Source organism: Pseudorca crassidens, chromosome 14, assembly GCF_039906515.1.
Source record: "Pseudorca crassidens isolate mPseCra1 chromosome 14, mPseCra1.hap1, whole genome shotgun sequence".
In the NCBI taxonomy this organism is placed as follows: Eukaryota; Metazoa; Chordata; class Mammalia; order Artiodactyla; family Delphinidae; genus Pseudorca; species Pseudorca crassidens.
Window position 1 is genome coordinate 40271804 of NC_090309.1, and position 8190 is coordinate 40279993.

The following is an 8190-nucleotide window of genomic DNA, read 5'->3' on the forward strand; positions in this document are numbered from 1 at the left end:
TGTCCCTCCTTATCTCCCTCTTAAACCCTCCAGCTTTTTATTTTTCCTATGACACTCACTGACTTGGAAAGACCAGGATAGTTGTTCCCCTAGAATGTCCTACTTTCTGGATTTTTCTGATTGTCATTTAACAATAACCCCCATATTTTTTATTATTGGAAGTTGACACTGATGTCTTAGTTAGATTCAGGCTAAACACTGCATCACATAATGGTGTAACTAGGGGTCACATAATGAAGCTCTGGTTATTCCATTGTTGGCGATATTAAGATTGACCACTGGGTTTATGTGGTGACAATCATCTTGGAACTAGCTAGTGATCTGTGAGGTGATACTTTTGGCACCCAGGTGAATATCCAGCTCTCTATCAAACTTTTACCTAGTAGTTTTAGCATTCACTGATAATTCTTGACTTAATTATGTCCTTAGGGGTTGCAAATTGTGATTTTCAAATTTTGTCTACATTCATAGCTGGCATTTTTCTTGAAAGAAGTGCTTTTCCTCATCAACTAGGACTATTAGGTCACCCTGTGATACAATTACTATTGCAAATGAAAAATATTCCTGTCCCTTTCAGAGTAAGAACTTGGTGTAATGGTCACCTGCAAAGAAGTTTTTATTTATTTTCTTTGCTTGCCTGATTGTTTTATTATTCTTACTTTTTTTTTTCTTTGAGTATCTTATGGACTCATGGTTTCTTGTGTAGTCAGTGTTTTTCAATCAATTACAGTCATTGTTCTTTTGATGCTAAAATTGTCCCAAATTTGGCCAATAGGTTCCTCTGTCAAGCTGATTCCTCTGTTAGTATTCAAAAAGAATTCTTTTAAATTAATATAATAGGTTGGAAAGTGGTATTTCTTTGTGATTTTAACTTGCATATTTCTGATCAGTGGTGAAAGTGATCATCTTTCATATTTTACCAGCCATTTGTATTGTATTTCTTTCTGTGAGGCTTGCCTATTCATATTTTTTTGTTTTTTTGGGGGGGGTTATAAGTGTATTTACACCAATTATCAAGTCTCATCCCTACAAATGTTTTCAGTACTATTGCCAGTCTCTTCCAGCTGCAACTTCCCTATGCTTGAATTTTTTCTTTTGATCATCTCTTGCTCTAGAATGTGTCTTGAAATAGCTTATTCATAAAGGGGGTATGTGTTCTTAGTTCTGGCATATTTGAAAATGCCCTTCTATTTGATAATAACATTTCCTTGAAAGCTTGGTAAATGTTGCTTTATTGTTACCTGAAGGGTCTTGGACACTTGTAAGATTCTTATTTTTGAACATTAAAAATTCTCCCTAAATAGGCCTTTGTATGACAGTCTTTTCCTAAAATATGTCTGGAGTAAAATAAACATTCAAAAACTTTTCTGAATCTTTTTTAAAGATTAGGTAAAATTTATTTCTACTTTAAAATTTATTATTGCTTCTGTTTATCAATCAGCTTTTTTTTTTTTTCGGTTCATTCAGGTAAATAGGGTTTCACCTTGAGAGAGTTTTAAAATGTTAGTACAAGTAATTCAGGAAAAACTCTTTAAAAATTAATATTTTAGCTTTTTAAGATATACTGGGCTGTTTACTTGTCTGTAGGACAAGTAGGGGCCATATCTGTCTTGCTCACCTGCTCATCCTCAGAACTTAGCACAGGTGTTCAATAAATATTTGTCAAATTAATTTATTTCAAGTATTATTCTCTCTTATATCTTTCTTCATCTCACCGTATCTTCATCTTTTTGCCCCAATTGATAGGCTATCTCCATTTTGCCTTCTCCCTGTAACTTAATATTCTGATGTGTCTGAATGTAATACAAGTACTCAATAAAAGTTTTCCATCTTTGAACAATCTTCCATTAAATCTAAGTACTTCCTTTACCTAGCAGATTGTTGTAGCATGGTACTGTTTACACTGGCCATTAGCAGGTTATTACTAACACTCTTTGAAAAATGAATAGAAGAGTATGATCATCCCAAAATGACCTTGGGAGCTAGTACTGAGGTTGCCCACATATCATGCCAGAAAGGACTAGGGTCTCCCCTTCTGCCAGCAGGATGGGCTATGCCCAAACTTAGCTTCCTAGGATAGATTTCTACCCCTAACAGAAGGGGCTACAACTTCTCTCTCTTTTTTTTAAACCTTAACTATTTTATTTATTTGGCTGTGTTGGGTCTTCACTGCTGCATGTGGGCTTTCTCTAGTTGCAGCGAGTGGGGGCTACTCTTCATTGTGGTGCGTGGGCTTCTCATTGTGGTGGCTTCTCTTGTTGTGGAGCATGTCCTCTAGGCATGTGGGCTTCAGTAGTTGTGGCATGCGGGCTCAGTAGTTGTGGCTCTTGGGCTCTAGAGCACAGGTTCAGTAGTTGTGGCACTCGGGCTTAGTGGCCCCATGGCATGTGGGCTCTTCCTGGACCAGGGCTCAAACCCATGTCTCCTGCATTGGCAGTCAGATTCTTAACCACTGCGCCACCAGGGAAGTCCCAGGCTGCAACTTCTTAAGGGCCCCTGAGATCCCCAGGTATTGGGCAGCTGGCACCTAAACTCAGTCACGCTGGCTCTAGTCTGTTTCCACATTCTGACAAGGTTGCCCTTTCACAATTTTACTCTAAGAAAGTATCACCTCAAGGGACATGTCCCTCTCCTGGAATACACACAGCACCTAGCCATAGCATCCCTCTCTCTAGGATAATGGGAAGACCTGAGACCATGCCATCTTCTCTTCCTGACCCTTGGCTTGTAAGTTTCCCCACTAAAGAGTGTTCCTTAACTCAAGCTGAATGACCATGTGGAATTCACCTCAAGCTTTGTTGCATGATAGGTGGCAACCATGCACGGACTCCCTCCCTACTTTGAACAACAAAAATAAAATATATGGTTGAATTTGTTCTCCACGGATTCATGTCCAATATTGCTCAGTTGACTTTGAACAAATAGGAGTTGGATACTGTCAGAAATTGATATAGGTTCTGATTGTTTGTGCCCCTCACTCTCCAATTCAAAGGTTAGAACTAGGGTGGAGTCCTCATGATGGGATTAGTACCCTTAGAAAAAGAAACAGGAAGAAGCTTGCTTTCTCTCTTTGCTTTCTGCTTTATGAGGATACAATGAGAAGATTGACATCTGCAAGCTAGTAAGAGTGCCCTCACCAGACACCAAATCTGCTGGTACCCCGATCCTGAACTTCCCAGCCCCCAGGACAGTGAGAAAAAAATTTCTGCGGTTTAAGACACCAAACCTATGGTATCTTGTTATAACAGCCTGAACTAAGACAGGTCCCCAAGCAAAATTTTAATAGTAGGACATCAGATCCAGATGAAATAAAAAGGAAAAGAAGCGGGCAACAATGACATTTCAGATACGTAGTAATATTTTGTTATCGAATTGAATTGTGGGGGAGGACAGAGTGGAATGGGGGAGGTAGTCATAGTGAAGCCACGTTTTTATCAATGTGTGTAGTGTCTCTGGGAAAAGGACCTTACTCTTTAAGGTTTTATGCTTGGATGACTAGTTTGTGCCTCACTGGGGCCTCAGCCTGTCACCAAGGATGTCAACGAGGGAGGGGCACCCAAGTGTTACAATTCCTAACAGGCCTCTCAACCTGCTTTTCTTCAGTTCTCTGTGACAGGGTGCTCTCTACCACTCCATGTTAGGGGTGTCAGAGGACGCCGTCTAGCATCTTTTGCTTACATCCATAATTTGTTGTCTCCTCAAAGAAAAAGGATTGCTTTCTGTTTTATTTTGCTACCCAGTTCATTCAGCACTGAATTTTAGTGCAAGCCCTCAGTGTTTCTACTGTGAAATTTCTATTGCTGATGCAGATATTTTGTTTGTACAATTAATTGCCTAAAAATATGAATTTGGTGCAAAGGAGGGACAAGGCAGGTGCCTATTCATTTTTCTTTATCTAGAATAATATGTAAAGTCCTGGACATGATTTAAGCAATTCAAGAGCCCATTGATTAGATGAGTTTGCCCCTGAGAGCAACTCCAATTCCAAGTATCTGAATTTCCTGGTTTGTGTTTGTGGGCCCCTGCATCTTCAAGTATTTTCTTGCATTAAAATCCTGCTAGCTTCATTGGAAGAGCCGTTGCTCTGGGCGCTTTGATGAGTCACACCAAGCAAGGCAGCAATCAACAGCTTTCCTGGGAGGCGTCTTAACTGCCTGAAGTTAGGGATCTCAGCAACCCTTCCCAGCTCTTTCTTCTCTACACATTCGGAAGGGCAGAAAAAGCCTTTACACCAATTTAAAAACTTTTCCCCAGAGCTCGGGGGATTAACATATAAACTTAGTGGACAGGGCAGGTAGGTTCCCTGTTCCCCTCCAAACTGAAGCCAAGATTAATTACGGTATTCACCTGTTCCCGAAACAGGCTGGGTAATGGATCCCGGCTGTGCGCTCCCCGAAGCAGCACTAATCCGGCAGTTCTCCGTGGACTCGCTGGCTTTGATCAGCTCATTCCCTCTCAGCAGGCCAGCACGGTAGCTGCAGGACACAAGTGTTTAGTTTACAATCATGTTAATTTTACTTTTTGTTTGTCTTTAGCAGTTGGAGATTAATGAGTAAAAGGGTGCTTAAATTTTCAACCAGCCTTCTTCTAATAGCTTGGTGGCATTGTTGCTGGCAGTTTTATTACTTTGATTTCCTCAATCAATCAGGTATACGGTTTCCTTGTCCAATCTCGGTTATGGTACAGGAAAAGACAGTCCTACCAGGAATTGTTGCTGCCGCTTTGGATTCCACAAAAGGCGATTATGAAAATAGCACCTTTTGTAATGACTTTTCATAGGATTCCATTGCTGAATGCATCCCTGGCATTTTTAACAAACCCAAGTATTTTACAAAGTATGTTACTATACTCATTTTTTTCATAGCTAAGGGATCAAATGAGCCTTTATCTGATGGGATGGTGAAAATTAACTCTGAACTGAATTTGGAGTAAATTCTTTAGAAGAGGAGGTTGGGGAGTTCCCTGGTGGCCTACTGGTTAGGATTCCAGGCTTGCACTGCTGTGGCCTGGGTTCAGTCCCCGATTGCGGAACTGAGATCCCGCAAGACACGCAGCGCAGGAAAAAAAAAAAAATTGAAGAGGAGGTCGTTGCTACTATAGCTCTGAATTCTGTCTTTTGAACTGAGGAAAACAAACTCCATTCCATTGCAGGTTTTCTTCAATGTGTGCTTCCTGGCGTGTATATAAACAAGCAAGGTCTGGATGATTCTCTCTCAAAGAAGCTTCATATCAAAGAAATCTCCCTCGGGTCTAATACATTGTAATGGAGATTTTGTACACACAGTGCCACTGAGTATTGTTCTTGGCAGTAAGGAACAAGGATAACTTTGCTTTAACATAGCGATGATTTTTCTTCTTTTTTTTTCCTATATTCTTTTATTTGAAATTGAAAAATAATGCATTTATGAATTGTCTGTAACAAAAATTAGAAATATTTAAAAATATATACAAAAGAAACTAAGGAAAAAAATCAAACCTATTGATTTTGTTATTAAAATTATTTCTGATCTGGGCTTCCCTGGTGGCGCAGTGGTTGGGAGTCCGCCTGCCGATGCAGGGGACACGGGTTCGTGCCCCGGTCCGGGAAGATCCCACGTGCCGCGGAGCGGCTGGGCCCGTGAGCCATGGCCACTGAGCCTGCGCATCCGGAGCCTGTGCTCCGCAACGGGAGAGGCCACAACAGTGAGGCCCACGTACCGCAAAAAAAAAAAAAAAAAAATTATTTCTGATCTTATATTTTTTTACTTAATATGACCATTTATGAAAAAGGTGCTTTAAAGTCTAATACAATGTATTTCTAATGTACTTGCTTTAAATAATTTAATGATATTTTGTTTGGATATATGTTTATAACATATTCTCTTGGTATATTACATGCCTAGTGCTTAAAATGGTGTCTGGTATATATTAGGTGTCTATATATTTTTACTGAATATATGAATAAATGGGTGAGATATCCAGAAATTATCTATTTCTAAATCTTAAAATACATTGAGTTTCTTTTGTATTCTCTTTTTTTTTTTTGCGGTACGCGGGCCTCTCACTGTTGTGGCCTCTCCCGCTGCGGAGCACAGGCTCTGGACGCACAGGCTCTGGACGCACAGGCTCAGCGGCCATGGCTCACGGGCCCAGCCGCTCCGCGGCATGTGGGATCTTCCTGGACCGGGACACGAACCCGCGTCCCCTGCATCGGCAGGCAGACTCTCAACCACTGTGCCACCAGGGAAGCCCTGTAGTCTCTTCTATTTGGAGATTTGTTTAGAAGATTTTGACCTGAGGGAAAAATATGGGGCTAGGTATTCTGAAGGGCGCGTGGGTTCAACTCTTCCACAGTCCCTTAGTTAAAAACTTTGCCAACTCAAAACTTTGTAGGTTAATCTTACTCCTACTTCTTACTGCCACTGATCTTGGCATCTTGGTCTGCTCAGAACACTCATATTTGTTTGTCTTCAGCTTTTCCAGCAGTCTTGTTTCATCTGCTTTATATTTTCCAAAAAGTTCCCGATATTCTTGACTGTTGGTGGCATCCTTCTTGAGTGAAATCCATCAATCAGCTTGAATCAGAAATTCTATTGAATCCTTATGATCTGTGCATTTACGTTTTCCTTCACATTAGGTGATGTTTTCTTCTATTATCTTTGAAAAGTTTATTCTATATGTTCTATTCAAGAAGAAAACGAGCTGCATATTTCAACTCCTCTATTTTCCATATAGATTATTTATTCTCACTTTAATCTCTTCCTTTTTTCTGCATTTTGACTTTTTCTCAAGTCTTTGGCACCGAATCTGACACCCATTCACTTTTCTCTTGTATTTTTTCTGCTATTTTCTGAAGGTTTAAAATGTTGCTCTTGCATTACTTATTCACATAGCGATGATTTTTCTAAAGTGCAAACCTGCTCATGATACTTCTTGGCCTAACATCCTTTAATGTCCCCTAGGTCCTCTGGATCACGTCTGACACGTCTACAGACACATCTCTCCACCCTACCAGCTCCTAACACAATCCTGGTCGGGAGGAGGCCCTTACTGAGGAGATGTTTGAGGCACTGAGGAAAGAATTTCATCTTGGGATATTGAAATGAAGAGGCATTCAGGGGTCTGTCCAGTTGTCCCAAGGGCATAATGGCATTTCTCAGGACCTCTAGCCTGGGTGATGCGTGACACCCATTTTGTAAGCCCACTAGGGCCCTTCCTCACCCTCCAAAACTCTAGGGAGGGTATTTGAGAGATGGGCCTTAAGAGCGAGCTTGTGAGACTTCACCATGCGGCTGTGAGTGAAGGACAATGAAGAGAAGATGGGCACTATGCTATTGGGGGTAGAGATAAGATCCCACAAGCTGTGGGATGTGGCTCTGGCAGGTTACATTTTCTAAAGCTGGCCTCACCAATATATATCACATGTTCTCCTTACAATGTGACTTGCCACTCCTCCACTGAGAGATGGGGCCTATGTTCCCAACCCTTGAAACTGAGTGGGCTTTTGTAACCAGTAGTTTGGTGGAATGATGCTGTGTGACTTCTAAGGCTAGATCATAAAAGGCAAAGCAGCTTCCCTCTGCCTGCCTCTTGGGACATATGCCTTAGGAACCCTGAGCTGCTATATATGAAGTCCTACCACACCAAAGCTGCTGTGCTGGAGATATGCTCTAACCACACAGAGTTAGAGGGGATGGTTGAGGAGACCCAAGTGTTCCAAAATCCAGTTGTTGGAGTCTCCCCAGCCTAGGCACCAGGGATTTGAGTGAAGAAGCTTTTGAGGTAACTCCAATCCCAACCAATCAGACTTAAACCTCATAAGAGACCTTGAGCAGAACTGAGTCTGCTGAGTTGCTCTGAAATTCTTGACACAGACACTATGAGAGATAAAAATGGTTATTACTGTTCTAAGCTGTTAAGTTTTGGTGATTTGTTACATGACCGTAGCACATGGGAAAGGGAGCCTAAAACATTTACCAAAATTGACCATAACCTGGGCATAAATTAAACCAAATAATATTTGGGATTTTTTTTTTTAGCCATTTGGGGGTAACTGCAATTTAGTCTTAAAATAAGAACCTAGCAAATACCTTAACAATTGCGTATAACTAGGTTGAGTTTATTCCAGCAGTGCAAGGTTGGTTAACATTAAAACGTTAATCAGTGTAATTAACTATGTTTACAGAATAAAGGCAAAGTATTGTTAACTTA